General features: G+C 32.9%; 2 pseudogenes; both read left to right on the top strand.

The window, feature by feature from the left end:
• Window positions 1-3,533: 3,533 nt before the first annotated feature.
• On the top strand, window positions 3,534-4,111 carry LOC141492216 (polycomb protein SUZ12 pseudogene; annotated as a pseudogene).
• A 190-nt stretch (window positions 4,112-4,301) lies between these two features.
• Window positions 4,302-5,536, top strand: LOC141492215 (polycomb protein SUZ12 pseudogene; annotated as a pseudogene).
• The last annotated feature ends 8,494 nt before the right edge of the window (window positions 5,537-14,030 follow it).

The following is a 14,030-nucleotide window of genomic DNA, read 5'->3' as shown; positions in this document are numbered from 1 at the left end:
AAACTCTTTGAACACTCAGTGCCTCCACATTTTCTCCTTTCATTCATATAAAAAACTTATGATTTGACTTCCAGTAGTATCATTCCACCAAAACTGTTCTCTCCAAAGTTAATAATGATCTCTTAGTCACCAAGTCCTATAGCCTTTTTCTATCCATATTCTCTTTGAACTCCCTGAAACCTTTGTCATTGCTAGTCATTCTATCCTCCTTGATACTTTCTTTGTTCCAGGTTTTCTGATATTGCTGCTGCTAGATTCATTTCCTAGGTTAAACAAGTTATGGTACATAAACATTATGGAATACTATTGTTCTATAAGAAACAATAAATGGTGGGACTCTAGAGAAGCATGGAATTATTTACGAGATCTGTTGCTGAGCAAAGGGAGCAGAACTGAAATCTGTTGCTGAGGGCAGGGAGCAGAAGCAAGAGAACAATGTTCCCATCAACAACAACATTGTGAGATGAACAACCTTGATGGAAGCAGCTCCTCTCAACAGTTCAGAGAGCCAGAACAACTGTATTAGGCCTGCTATAGACAATTCTATCATCATCCAGAGGAAGAAAAACAAAATAGAACAAAACAAAAATTCTTCAGAATTTGATGCACCCTACATTCACTTAAAAAAATCTCATGTATTTCTTTTTTCTTAATCCTAATTTCTCATACTGAAAATGACTAACATGTAAACTAGTTTAACACAAATGTGTATGTACAATATTAACCTGACTGCCACTGAGGGGAGGGGACTGGGAAGGGAGGGTGAAAGGAAATTTTGTAACTTAAAAATATGCATAGGCATATAGATTTGTCTCCTACCTATCCAACTGCTCCTTCTTTGTCTTTTTTGCTTGATCATTCCTTCTAGCTCATTCCTTCTAACTTTAAAGTTCAATTTTGGGAAAGAGAGGGAGAGTGAGAGATAATGAAGAAATGAAAAAAGAATGGAAAAACTACATCATTGCATAGAAGTGCTCTATTTAGAGATTCCTTCAAGTCCTGAGGACTTTTTAGTAGAACTCTAAGAATCTGTGGGAGAGCTCCAGAAAACCACTGTCCACATGATGATTTAAAGAGGGATGTTAATCTTCAAGTATCCATATTATTGAACCCAATTATGGCAAACTTATCAGCATGCCTGTGGCTTAAAGAAGGGCTTGAAGATTAAAAGGTGTTAATTTGTAAAGACTACCAACTACCCATTTAATCAACTCTGAGTTGAAAAAGAAACTCAAAATAGAGAATTCATTGGTGGAAAAAGAAAAGGAGAAAAATAAAGTAGCAATGGAATATTCTTTTGAAAACAGAGATGAATACCTGATGAATGGATCATGAGAAGAAAGGGTTAGAAAAAGAGAGCATTTTTCTTCCCTTTCTATCAGGAGGAAAGTGTATTATATCATTTGTCATTCATCTCTTGGAACCAAGACAGATCATCACATTTAATCCAAATTCTAGTGTGGGTGGCAATGCAAGAAAGAGATAAATACTCTATCACAATTCTGCCCTTATCACAGTGTCTGGCCCGTAGTAGGCACTTAATAAATCTTGATTGATTGATTCAACTTTTTCAGGTGTCTGTACAGAGAAAGGAAATGCCAGCAATCATCTTGGATGTATTTTCTTACATGTTTTCCTGCTCCTGTTTTTCTATTTCATGATAATTAACAAAATCACTATTTCTGCCAGCTAAACCATAACCAGGCAAGATTCATTTGTTCAATAATCACAAAAAAGTTCTGGAATTCATATTTCTCATGTTATCAAGTCCAAAGTACTCTTGTCAATTACATGCAAATTAGATGTTAGGGAGCAGATTTTAGAATCTTTGCTTTAACTATGTAACTTGTCTATCTAGGTGATTTGTTAAGAGTTTCTCAGATAATCAAATCTCACATATTTACTTGGTTCTATGTTTTTCGATTAGCAAAATTTTCAAAATTTCAAAGGGGAATTTCTTTCCATGTATAAATAGGAATATCAACATTTATAATTATGTACTTTTAATATATTATGAAATAAATTTCACCTATACCTTCAGATAAAATTTGACTTTTTGACTTTTTTAATGAATTACTGAAAATAGTTTGTTGTTCCTGAAAAAAGTTTGTTGATTATAAGCTATCTTAGCATTTTAAATGCATTTTTTCATTTAGTTGAACTTAATTAAATTTTAATTTTAGTTCAGTTTAGTATAATTTAGTTTAGTTTAGATTTCAGTCCCCTAGCATAGTTTTTCAGGTATTCCATTTATTTATTTATTTAAAAAAATTTTTTTTTTTTTTTTTAGACTTTTCAAGGCAATGGGTTTAAGTGGCTTTCCCAAGGCCACACGGCTAGGTAATTATTAAGTGTCTGAGGTCGGATTTGAATCCAGGTACTCCTGACTCCAAGGCTGGTGCTCTATTCACTGTGCCACCTAGCCACCCTACTCCATTTATTTTTAAAGCAGATTTTTTAAGAATGAACAATCAAGGGGCAGTTAGGTGGTGCAATGAATAGAGCACCAGCCCTGGAGTCAGGAGAACTTGAGTTCAATTCCGACCTCAGACACTTAATAATTGCCTAGCTGTATGACATTGGGCAAGTCACTTAACCCTATTGCCTTGCAAAAAACAAAAAAAAAAATCAATATATAGACATAAGAATATCCAAATATGCATATGCATATATATAGGCATTTCTTTCTTTTAAATTCTCAGTCTTTTATTGTCTTCACTTTTATCATTCATTCATTCTTCAGTCATTTCATTCTTTTGCCCAAGAATGTTGTTACTTCACTTTTTTTTTAAAGCAATCATAATATGACCTGTTAAATATTTAGTTCAAGATCCATGGGCAATAAATATGTTCATGATGCAATATACAGTATTAATTGTGAAGATTAAGTTATTATCAAGAAGTAATCAATGAATGTTAGACAATGCAACCTGATTCAACAACATTGAAAAGTCAATTGCTAGGGGAGGCTAGGTGACACAGTGGATAAAGCACCTGCCCTGGAGTCAGGAGTACCTGGGTTCAAATCCGGTCTCAGACACTTAATAATTACCTAGCTGTGTGGCCTTGGGCAAGCCACTTAACCCCGTTTGCCTTGAAAAAACCTAAAAAAAAAAGTCAATTGTTCACCTTATCAGAAATGATTTGATGAATATAATTTGTTAATACACATAATTTCTGGACATAGCTTCATTCTTTTCTAGGTTTTTAACTTTTATCTATGGTTGATCTTACAATCATCAGCAAGTTATCATTACCTAGAATTTTCCTTATTTAACATTAAGTTGAATATTATCAAATGCCAACTAGCAGAAACTTGGTTGTAGTCTTTGGTGTTTGCAGAGATTTCAAGACTTCAAAGGCAGGGGTGTCTAAAGCAGCAGGCTATTGTCGGCTGCCTACGAAAAAAACTTTAAAATGGAGCAGATATAAGTTGACCAAGAGCTTTTTTCCCCAGAGTTTTGAGAAACCATCAGAAATCTATTTTGTACTCAAAGTGTCAAAATATTAATATTTTTTCAAAGCACTGTTGTATGTTTCACCCAAACTCCAGAACAAATTTCAAAAGGAAAATATGTAAAGTTGATGCCATGTTATTGAAAATAGAGAAAATGAAAGAAGAGCAAGAATCTCATAGATTGTCAGCTCATATATAGCTTACATTTATTGGATTCTTGCAGAAAAATGATATGTCATAACAAAACTCAGAGATAAATAAAATTCAGTTATCGTGGAATTTCTTCTTGTGGAAATTTGCCATAAAAGGTGCATGCTATTTAACAAGAAAAGTTCCTACAAGTAAAAATAAACAAGTGTTTTTGAATCCAGACCTTAACCAAACAAACCAGGAAACTATGCATCCCTTGCCATTACACGTGATGAATTTGAATCTAGTAACAATCAAATGGTGACTTTTTACTTATCACTAGTTAGAGTGACTCAGCCTAAGAAGAAGAGAGTTAAATGGAATGATTAAAGAAAAAAGTTATGAAAATACATATGTCAATGGAAAAATTTCAGTCAGAAGAAACAAAACTCTCCAAATCATGAACATGGCCAAAAGACCCTTGGAGCACAAATAATTGTATTTGGTAAAAATAGTCACTCTTAACTTCTTTTTTTCCCCGCCCTGTATTTTTTTTATTTTTGCAAGGCAATTGGGATTAAGTGACTTGCCCAAGGTCATACAGGTAGGTAATTATTACGTGTCTGAGACTAGATTTAAATTCAGGTCCTCCTGACTCTAGGGTTGGTGCTCTATTCACTGCACCATCTAGCAGACACAACACTAGAAATTTCTAATTGGAGACTGTCAAGTAATCATGCAGAATATGGAAGAAGGTCTAATCAGTTACAAAAGAGCAGTATGGGAAAAGATTCATGAACAGAAAAGATCTACACTGTTGTTCACTCTACAGTGGATAAAAGACTCCAAAGATACAATTTTAGCTCCTATAGCAAAACTTCTTGGAAACAGAAATTCAGAGCTTCCCTCAAGAAAATAAGCTTAGTTCTGTCAAACCCTCTCAGAGGATAGTTGTGAAAGAATCATTCTGTACAGACCTTAAAAAAACAAAAGGCTATTTTTAATAAACCCAGACAAAAGTTATAGATATTTTACCAGTTTCTTTATAACAACAAGGCAAGACAACAAACAGAAGTCAAATGTGATTTGCATTGTCCTTGGTGCATGTTGAACTCTCACAACCTTTATAGTTTACTCAAACATCTTAAACTCTCTCATAGATTTATCTTCAATTATGTCTAACACCCAAAAGATGTTAGGATAGATGTTTCTATCAATGAGTGTTATGATAAATACTATGCAAGAATTCCTCAGGATCTTTATCCCCTACCATAATTTGTCTTTAATTGTAATGAGCCAATAAAGAGAACACTTATCATAGCTTTCTTATCTTTAGTCCAAAACAAACAAAAGTAAGTATGTCTAAATTTCTTGAATCTGAAAATGGAGAAGTAGAAAACCACAATAAACATTCAGCAATGCACACATAAGTTCTAGAGATGCTTGTTTGCTACTCTACCAACAAAAAATGGAATTAAATGAAAAGTATCCTGAATTGCTAAGATAAAAAAAAATTTGCTCAAATTGAAGAATTTTCTGATGTCAAAGAAGAGGAAAAAAAGTGATGATATTATGGAATCTATAAGTCATGAAAAATGAGTTTATTGCTGACAATCAAATGAATCATGACTGTATGTGATTTGTAGAGAATTATGAACAGAAAATCATTTAGAAGAATCGCCATCAAAACTTCATGCTTCACCTGGTCAACCTGCATGCCTTTAATCTCATTAGCATAATGTCAGTAGACAATGTAGTTACAAAGCTTAGGGAAATGCAGCAGAAATTAGACAAAGGAGAAGCTGCCCTCCTCCTCAACCCCCATGAAAAGATGACCATGGAGCAAAATGGACATGAAATGGGCATAGTGATGTTCACCCAAGGGGGAGGATTTCAAAAACTGATTTTGACTGAGGGGTTTCAAAACAGAGTAAGGAAAAAAAACTCTAAAAGAAGACTCTAATCCTGTATTACAGACAAACACTGAAAAAAAACATTCTAGGGAATACATTTTCTAGGAAGAACTTCTGTTTTATTTTGTAAATCAGTTTCCAACCAGGCACTGTCAGATGAAGCTAATGATTTCAATAAAGACTTTGTATCAGGGTTCACTTGAATTCATTATGTAAGTAACACATTTATACCACTTTTAGAGTTGTCATTACATTATCCTCTAGTTTGAGCAAGAAGAGTACTACTTCATAAAAAGCTTTTTGTAATTTTGATTGATTAATGTGCTATGAAATCTATTGAATTGCTAACATAAGAACTTATAAATAAATTTTAAAATATATAACTATGCTTTTTTTCATCTGTTGATATTCCTTTACCTGTCACTATATATTTTTCTATTTTCCAGAAAGAGAAAGAGATAAAATGATTATAAATTCTGGGGAAAATATAGTGCTTTTAGAAAACATTAATAGAATGAATGTCTTATATGTCCTGAAAGTAAAACAAAACTTTATTTGAACTTTAAGAATATTATAAAAATAATCAGGATTAAGTGACTGGACAAGAAAGGATGAGCTGAGATTTAGTGCTTTGCATATAAAAAAACACAGAATCTAAGAGCTCAGAAACACTTGAAGGTGATATCCTTAGAATATAAAAACTTTCTATTATCTCTGAAAGACTTTCTTGAAATTATCTTCCTATCAACTCAAGAATCAATAAATTAATAAGGACATTTAGGTAGAGATATGGTTAGGGCATTTAAGAGAACATCAAGAAGAAACACACATATAGAAAAAGAGTATATATTCCAGAAGTATTAAAGTCTCATCTTCTGGACTTTCTGGAAGTCTATATGAATTAGTATATTATGACATAAGGCCCAAATGCAAAGTAGGAGCCAAATGACTTTGAAAACTATAAATATTCTTCCATTATTTTACATCGATTCCTTTCCCAGGACTCAAATGCAGAAAACTTAGTGGTGACCCTTTTGTCTAATCACTCACCCCTTTTTCCTATCTTTTTCCCTGTTGTTGGAAGAAATCAGTCTCTTACTTCTTTACTGAGTAGAAGATGATACTGCTGTAAGTTCTTTTCCTTCTTGAACAGAATTCCTGTTCAAAAGTAAAAGATTACATTGTTACTTTATACTGATGTTTTAAAAGTTTATACTGATATTTAAAAGTTTAAAAGCATACACAATATAGACAAATATATTTTCTCAATTCAGTTATCTCAACATTCTCTTTATATGAATGGTTTTATCACCTTGTGGAACAAATAGATTAAGTTTAGAAGAAAATGCTGTATTTGAGTGTGTTAAAATATTCACCTGACCTTGAATATGTCCACTATTCAATAGGATCTAGTATCCTTTTGATAACATTTCTATAAAGCCATATATTTTAAAGATATTTTAAAGACTACCTTTTTTTCCTTCTGCCTAACAAGACAGAAAAATAATACTCAAAAAAAAAAATCCTATATGGACAGACAAAATATTAGAGCTAGAAACCAGAGATTTGATTGGTATAGAAATTTCTTGGGAGAGGAAGTCCCTAATTTCAAACCAGTGTGGCACTTTTTTCAGTCACTTATTATCTCAGAAAATGATTTAAAACAAGGGTCTTCTATGAGTTCATACAGCCAGCATATGCCAGAGGCAGGCTTTTCACCATCCTTCAGGCTCTATGGCATATTCCCTATTTTTTATTATGAATGGCAAGCTGACACTGTCCTGCTGTTTAAAAAGTCTAAGTGGAAAGACCCTAGTGATGTCCAATGAGAGACAGGTTTGTATTAACTATGTTGTCACAGCCCGATGTTGCTGAAATGCCATGGTGTCTGATATGCTAGGAGTTGCCCTTCTGTTGCCAGATATCACATACTGGCACTTTGCCTGGCATTGATAGAGTGCCAAGGTTGCCTCACTGATACGGGAGAAAAAATATTATACTGAAGGGCCAAGGACTCCCCCAGCACTCAGACCATCAACAAAAATCCTGTTTCCTATCAAATCAGGCCATGGGGTGAAATGGTTCTGGTAAAGGCAAGGGAGAAGCAAGACTTTGTACCACACTCTCATCACTATAACAAACATAATTGTGGAAGTCCTCTTTGATTATGAAGGATGAACGCCATTCTTTACACCATTGCTACTTCTAGTCCTAAATTGGTGGTAAAATAATTTGAAATGAAAAAAGAAATAGTGTTATTTTCTATCATTATTATTATTATTATTATTATTATTGTCATCATCATCATTACTATTTTGTAGGAGTAAGTTGAAGAATATGCAGACCTTTGATTTCATTAAAAAAGGGTATACCTAAAGAGGAAATCTTTTCCAATGTAGATTAATGTATATTCTGCTCCTTACAATTTTAGAAACTAGTCTGGGTACTGAGGGGTTAAGTGGTTTGTCAATGGTCACACACTCAGTTCAGGTCAGAGATAGAATACAAATCCTGATTTTGTTAACTGTGACTATTCATTACAGTTTTCTTTTTCTCTTTTTAATTAAGACGGAGTATAATGTTTAAGAATTATTTTGCATTTCTCCTATAATTTTCAAATTATGTTTGAAATGCTCTTGTGTAATACGGAGTAACACATAGGTTGAACAATAACAATTCTCCTGTAAGTAAACTTTGAATGACTCCATTACTCATAATCTAAATTTGGGCTGAGGAATGGATACAGCAGAAGTTCAATATTATTCTCGATGCATAAAAAGCAATCTATACAGCAATATATTTCCTGGATTTGTATTCCAGGAAAACCATACACTTTTCCACAACCAGTGGTTCCCATGTACAATCTTACTACCCGGATATAGATAGGTCACACATTCCATTCCCATCGTATTGTTAGTAGCAGACAAACTCAGCTGGTTTACTGAGGTCAAGGGAAAGACTAACAGGTGGATAGGAGGCTAGAGGGACTTTGCAAAATCTCATGAACTTTATATAGGGTTTACCAACAGTCTTAGTGCCATTTTTAGTCTTTTAAGCTGAAAACTGAACTAACGCTTTTGAACAATGTAATGTGAAAAATTAGGGAGTCATTCTCTAAAAATACTAGGAATAAATAAAGTTCACCAATTTTGTATTATATCTTTTCATATATTAAGCCCAGAAACTGGACTGATTATGCTTGCAGGAACAATGTCATCATGTTTTAAAAAGCCAAGTCAAATAAAAATCACATGTTGAGATCAGAGTCAAAAATTCTGTTCATTTCAAATGAAAAAAAATTCTTTATTGACTTTAAACAAATGAAGCTATGATACTCTAATTGAGTTTAAAAAAGCAAAGTGATTTTATTTTCCAGCATGGTCTTGTGGAAGACCATGTGGAAGGCCTTGGAAGAAAGTCCTGGGTTCAAATCCTAATCATGACCGTTACTAGATTTGTGAGTTCTTATATCAACAGAATCAGAGGTCCATAAATTTTTCATTTTAATTCTAAAAAACTTTAATTCTTAAAAACTTCATTGTTTTAACCTTGAATTATTATTTTCTCTGTACTTTGATATATATGCCAATTAACACATTTGAAATGATCCAGTTTTTTATATAAGCCTGTCAATCCTTGCTTTTTTTCACAGCATCTAAATGATACCTATATAAAAATTGAGTACATAATTAATGTAAAATAATAGCTTTTTTTCCATGAGAAGGGGAATATAGTTCATAAATATTGTAACATCAACAGTTATATGCAATTTTCATCCATAAGAAAAGGGAAAAAAGAAATCTGTTTCCAAGGAGAATCATAAGTGTTTTTTAATATTTTTACACAAAGGAGTTAAGCATTAAACAATAGAAATAATGAATCTTTTCTGAACCTTCACTGTATTTGATGTATCTATACTTAGATTCCTTTCCTGGATATCAAAATAAGTCCCTTTTCCAACCATTTTATGTCTGTCAGTGCTTTCATTCTTCTAATGTTCTAGGCTAGAAATGTATAATAACATTTGTATGTTCTTTCTCCATCACCTATGATTATCCTGTCATTGTCTCCTTGTTTCTTCCTTTAAAAGGTCCCAAAAAGTATCTTTGCTGAAAGTACTATTTTATAGGGAATTCACAAAACACAAGCATTCACATGGTGGTCAGAAGTAGTCATACAAGCATGGTTTCAAGGTCTTTCTGAAGAACTTTAGAATTGATTGTGTAAGATGGGAAACACTGGCACAGGACCACCCAATATTGTGTGCCCTCAGCAAAAAAGGTATTTTGTTCTCTCAACAAAGTTAGAATTGCAGTAACTTAAAACCAAAACCAAAATCTGTCCCAAATCAACTATTTGTACCTAACTTGTGGCAGAGCATTCTGATCTTGTATTAGTCTGGTCAGTCACAGTCAGACACACTATAACTTGACCCTAATATAATGATATCATTTTGGTCTTCTTTGAGAATGGAAGACAAAAGTCTACATTCTACTTACATTCTACCACTCCCTCCTAAACTAGGCCCAAAATGATTTTTATCTTTATTGACTCAGAAACTTTCTACTTTCTCTTCCTGTCTCTGTTAACTTTTTGGCCTCTCTATTCAATTCTGTATCTTGCAATTAATCTGATCTTTTGAATGATCATTTTTGTCATTTCACTCCTATGTTAATAATCTAAAATGTCTTTTTCTGGGCTCAATGAGTTCAACACTCTTTCTTCCATTTGTTCAGTTGTTCCAGTCATGTTTTACTCTTTGTGACTGCATTTAGGATTTTCATGGTGAAATTGCTAAAGTGGTTTTCTATTTCCTTGTCCTGTTCATTTTACAGATGCAGAAACTGAGGTGAATAAAGCTAAATGACTTGCCCAGAGTCACATAGCCAGTAAGTGTATGAGAACAGATTTGAACTCAGTAATATGAGTCTTACTGATGCCAGGCCTGATACTCTATTTCAATATCCTTTACCTGGTTTCAAAAAAAAACAAAATTTACTATCCAACTTTATTTCCCAATATTATTTAGCTTATTATCTAGTCTAACTAGAGGCACTTTCCTTACTTTCTTCCAAATAGGTTGAGTTTTTCCTTTACTTATTCTCTTTCCTTTCTAGGAAAGCTCACCTATATTTTGTCCACGTCTTCAAATCGTTACTCATTCTTCAGAGATAGCAGATCTAGTCTTTTCTCCTCTAAGGATGTCTATGAATGCATTAACCAATTATTTCTTTGTCCTATAAATTTAGATTACTTTTTTCTTATAAGTTGCAGTACATAGTTGAATATATAATCATTCTTTAGAAGTAAATGTGTGTGTGTAAATTTGGTCTCACTGATTAGAACAACAATTTCCATACTTTTTTGGTAACATATATATATTTTTATAAATTGATAATGAATAACTGATACATACATATCTGTATAAATTCTATAACTGTGCATATAAGTATAATTATAATAATATATTATGGACATTAAAATGGATAAATATATATAATTTTATTTATTAATAATATAATCCCTTTTGTTTTAAATAAATATTACTAATGATCACATTTTTGTGGGAATAATGTGATTGAATATGCTTCATTATTTTTGAAGCATCCTTGTGTATGTCCTAAGGGATAGAATGGAATTTTAAATAATAATTGCTTGTTAGTAATTAATTGTTCAGTTAATTTGATCAATGTAGCTAGCCAAGCAAGTGAATTTCTTCAAGATACTTTTTTAAATTGAAAGACACACAGAAAAATCATCAAATAATAGCTTATAACTTTTGAGCAGAAATCATGTATTGATAGAAAAAATTATATTGGAAGGGCTGTGTAGAATGAATTGTATTGACAGAGACTAGAGGCAATGAGAAAAATTAAGAGGCTAAGAATCCAAAGGAAAGATGATGGAAGCCTGAACCTGGGTGATGTGTGGTCGTGGTAGTAGAGAAAAGGGCACATATAAAGATATATTAGAGGCTGAAAGACAAAAATTTGGCCAACAGCTTCAATATAAGGAGTGAGTAAAAGTGAAAAGTTTATAACACCAATATTGTGAACCTGAATGTGTTACAAAAATAGTGGTACTCTGGACTCAGATAGCAAAGTTTGGGAGTAAAAGTTTGGAAGTAAAATTCAGGTAATGGGATCTGTGAGGCAAATTATAGCTTATTCAGTTGTATTCATTTGGACCCACTTTGAAGCCTTGCTATAGAGTCAGAGGATCCTTTACTTCAGAGACCATTCCACCTTCTTCATATCAAGAATTATATCTTTTGCTTCTTTTGCATACCTCCCAAAACTTGGGGCAGTAATTAACTCATGATAGGCATTTAGTAAATGAAATACTTGATATTTGAATGGTTCTTCCTCCTAACTTGTTGAAATATGTGTTGGGGGATGTAGAGGACAGGGAAGAATGTGAATCTAATACTCCTCAACAAGTATTTAAATAGGACATTCAATATATCATGGGGGGGTATCCTTTTGTATTTTCTTTCTCTAAAACTCATTTTAAGTCTAATTAGCTAATGAAGAGCTCTAGCTCATTCAAATGTACCAATTATAGATATATTTTAGCATCCCCAATTCACAGTCTTCTCAGAAAGTTTACTCTCCCTTGTGAATCTTTATCAAGAAGTTTTTCCCATTATACTTTGAACCCTAAATGCTAGTGCCATCCCTTACAAACCACTTGACTTAACTGCTTTGTATTTTTAAAATGTATTCATATTATATCCACTCAATATATTAGTACAAATGTTCTTATTTCCCTCATTGTAGTTAGGGATGGTTCCATTCTTTGTATTTAAGCATAACTCTTGGCAAATAAAATAGTTGACACTTGATAAATACTTGTTGACTAAGTGATACATTACTTGCAGCCCTCTCCTTTTGATTTTCCTCTTCTCTAACACAAAGGTCTAGAATAAAGTATTATACTTATTTCTACACATAGATACTTCCAGACTACTCTCATGTATGTGTACCATCTTCTGCTTATCTTTATTGCCATAATTTTCTGATGACACCTTGAATGACTCATGTCTGTGTATGCCAATAAAATCCTATTCAGTTACCCCAAATGGTGAGTTCTTCCTTATTTAAAATTGCATTTATTTGTATAGTTCAATTATCCTATTGACTATTTATTGGTTGCACTATATTACTGAAGAACCTACCTGTTTAATGTGGACTTATTTCTTTTGCATTATGCTTTTAGCACAAGTCTCCATTGGTGAATCTATTTTTTCTCCATGATGACTTTAAAAACTCTTATCCAATAATTGCAATAGAGCACCACATTTGGTCTTTCACATGAGAAGACCAATATGTTACATAAAATAATGGAAATGGAACTAAAGAAATCAATGATGAGAACTGTTGTTGGACTAAGGAATATACACAAGTGAAGCAACATTATTTAAAAAGAATGTAAGAATTCACTCTTAAGAAAACTGGGAGGGTGGGATGGCTAGGTGGTGCAGTGGATAAAGCACTGGCCCTGGAGTCAGGAGTACCTGAGTTCAAATGAGGTCTCAGACACTTAATAATTACCTAGCTGTGTGGCCTTGGGCAAGCCACTTAACCCCATTTGCCTTGAAAAAACATGAAAAAGAAGAAGAAAACTAGGAGGGGAAAAAATTCCTGAAATTATTGTTCCTGGAAGGAGTGACTGCAAAATTTTTAACCACTTACCCATATGGAAACTGCCCCAGAGCCTTAACCAATTCCCAGCAGTTGAAATTTTGCAGGTATGATATTGCTTTTGTTTTATTTTCCTACCACAGGTGTCAGAAGTTACCAATAGTTGTGAAGTCAGTTAAAATTCCTTGCTTCTAATAGAAATCTATTTTTGGAGGAAATCTCTGGCTCTCAGAAGCAACATATAACAATTAGAACTCTATTCCTATAACTTCTCTGGTACTCCATCATTAGTCATGTTCCATAGAGTAAATCCTATGACCTTTTTAAGACTTCATTATCCTAGACCACTCTTTAGCCTTAAACATAATTGATGACTCCATCCTTCCAGGTGCTTTCTAATTTTTGACTTCATAGATGTACTATTTTCTTGATTATCTACTTCCAATAACTCTTCAAAAACTCTGTCTCCTTCATTGGTCTTTCTTGCTGATCCCTCAAGGGGTTCACTAAAGTTCTATCCAAGATCCTTCTCTATATGTACTTGCCTTTGGGAATCTCATTAACTCAAACAATTGTATCAAGTCTTTATAGACTATTTCCCAATCTTTATTTCTAGCTCTAATTTTTTTATAAGCTCTAGAGATTCTAAATATCGTTGATTGCATCCATCTTCCCATGAATGATCTCAAGGTTATAAAGGAAAATAAAATGACTACTCACAAATTATTTGAGGATCCCTTTATTAGACTTTGAAAATAACTCATTTTTAATTCTAAATATTTATTCACTCTATTAAAAATATGAATATTTAAAATTTATTGATGTATTAGTTCTTATGTTTGTATATTCACCATAAATGAGTTAAAGTGATCAAAAATGACAATAATA

This window comes from Macrotis lagotis, chromosome 6 (genome assembly GCF_037893015.1).
Source record: "Macrotis lagotis isolate mMagLag1 chromosome 6, bilby.v1.9.chrom.fasta, whole genome shotgun sequence".
NCBI lineage: Eukaryota > Metazoa > Chordata > Mammalia > Peramelemorphia > Peramelidae > Macrotis > Macrotis lagotis.
Note: the sequence above shows the minus strand (reverse complement) of the source record. Positions and strands in the feature narration are given on the sequence as shown.